A 2621-nucleotide genomic window follows, 5' to 3' on the forward strand; every position below is an offset into this window, starting at 1 on the left:
AGTTTCTATTGTGTGGCAGCACAGGAATGCAAACAGCAACAGTCTCCCAAGTGAAAATCCCGGGTTCAAGGTTGTCTGAGGCACTGTCACCTTAAGCCCCGTTTTCCTCCAAGCTTTTGCCTCATCGTCAGCATTTCATTTTGCAATTTCTGCAATTTTATATAAATAGAATGACAGTTGCAAGATCAACTCTTGGGCGCAGCATTGCGGCAAAACAAATTCATTGCAATGATGCTTTTTAATAAGATAGATGAGGAAGAAATGGAGGATGAACTAAGAGTGGTCCTGACTGCTGTAGCCACTCAAAAGTATAAGAAGCATTGGTGGGTCCATCCAGTCAATGCTGCAAGGAAGAAATATGGCAGATGTGATGATAATCTACTGTATTGGTCATTTTTCAACAGGATGAGCAAACCTTCTGCCACATGCTGAGCACACAAATACTATACAACTACTATACTACTGATGAACAGGCATGTGGGCGTTCGGCTTTCATGAGGCGTGGATGGTGTCACAGCATAGAAAACGGACGCATCAAGATTATAATTCTGTGCAGGTGCGTCCAACACCGACTTCGAACCTGGTGTGAAAGCTTAGTTGAAACACTCATATGTCTCAATATACATAGAAGTGATTCAAAAGCCGATGTGGAAGCCAACGCAAAGACTTGGTGGAAACGAGGCCTTACACAACTGTGTTATGTTACGTGCTGGAAAACCCACATCAACGTGTGGATTCCATATGAACCTGCTGTGGTGGTCCTCAACAAATCAGATTCACTGTACAATGAGTAACAACTTCATTCAAATTTGACAGAAAAAATTAGTTTAAAACAGCAATATAATGTTAATTTACTGGAATTTTTTTTAACTGGTTTAAAATGTAAAGTATGTCAATTGCAACAGCTTTATGCTATCATCACTGACAATGATTCAATACACATCTTGATACACTACCAGTGGTGCGATGCGATTCACCCCTGTTCCTGATTCGATGTGATTTTATATTTATTTGATGCCAATTCAGTTCCTCACAATGCAGTTTGGTGCGATACGATGCAATTCAACATGATGCAAAGAAATTATACCAAAAATTTAAATAGAAAATAAGCAGCTGCAATTGAGTATGGTACTATGGTATTCTTCTTCTTCTGATTCTACTAGAGGCAGAGGATTTGTTTTACTCCTTATAAGCAGCAAATTTACCAGATTCAACATTAAGGAACCGGAATCAGTTCCCTCAAATTTGGAACCTGTGTGATCACACTGTCAGAACTTAAACAGTACAGTAAAACAACATCACTCTCAATGAGTGACTTAAAGTGAGTCATTGAGAGTGATGTTAAACAAAAAACCAAACAAAAACAAAAAAATCGATGCAAGTACGCAGTGACCAATCCATTGCGATTTCATCCGTCAATTGAATCGATGCACACTGAATGAATCGTTACACTGACATCGCACACGTTTCGTATCAATTAATCTCCACATCCCTACTTTATATCATCAAATGTCAGCCCAGTCTCATGCTTTTTTTGTGACCCCGTAATGAAAATGGGGCGCTGTTCATGACGCGTTTTTACTATTTATAATCCTTCACCTTTCTCCTAACTGGAACCATAGCATAAGTGTCTCCTGTCCCCTAACCATAACCCCCCAGACCCCCCCCCCCACCCCGTCACCTCATATTTCATGCCCCCATCACAAAATTAATTTGTCCCCATCACAAAAAGTCATGATGGCGACAATTTTCGTGACGATATCACGAACTGCCGTGAGACTGGGCTGTCAGATGTATAGCTTGTTCTGTGAAGGTATTTATGCAGTTTCACTGTATATTTTTGTGCAGAGTTATTCTGGCAACCACAATTACCATTTTTTTCTGTAACTGTAAAAACAACAGATTTTCTTTTAAATTTTTTTTTTTTTTTTTTTTTTTTTTTACAGCGCAGTAGCAAGGCACATGAGGTCACACACACATATGAATGACAGGAAATGTTACCTTCAAAATACAGCAAAGAAAACCTTTATTTCTGCATCTTCCCATCTTGTGAATAATTCATCATTTTGATTTGGGGGATACAGAAGACACATGGAAATACAAGTGTAGCTGTGTCTTTGCTGTTGGGTTATTTTTTCTTCTTGTGAATCAGTCACACAGACTCACACGTGAACTGCTCGCGGTGCTGAGTGAAGAACCTGTGCGTAACGCCGTCGTGGGCATGGTCACGGTTCACATTCTGCACAGATATGCAGAAGCCAGATAGGACATACTGTTCCAGCCCTGAAGTGGTGTTCTTCTATGTATTGCACTTCTGCACCAACACTGGCTCACACCTCACTGCCACCACCAACAGGATCCGGTACGTGCTGCCAATTGGCTTGGAATAAATGGCAGAATCCTCCTCCTGCATGAGACAAGAAGCACGATTGGTTGCACATGCAAGACTTATCGCTTTAACCACAGGCGGTGTATATTTAGCTGGTTCCCTCTGTTACTCCCTGACACCCCCGCCCTCCATATCTAGCCTCCAACAGTCAGGAAGTGCGTCATAGCCTTCTCAAGAAGGAGCCTCTGGGGCAAGGCACTCTAATATTAGGAAGTGAAACACTTGCCTTCAG

Source organism: Thalassophryne amazonica, chromosome 2 (genome assembly GCF_902500255.1).
Source record: "Thalassophryne amazonica chromosome 2, fThaAma1.1, whole genome shotgun sequence".
NCBI lineage: Eukaryota > Metazoa > Chordata > Actinopteri > Batrachoidiformes > Batrachoididae > Thalassophryne > Thalassophryne amazonica.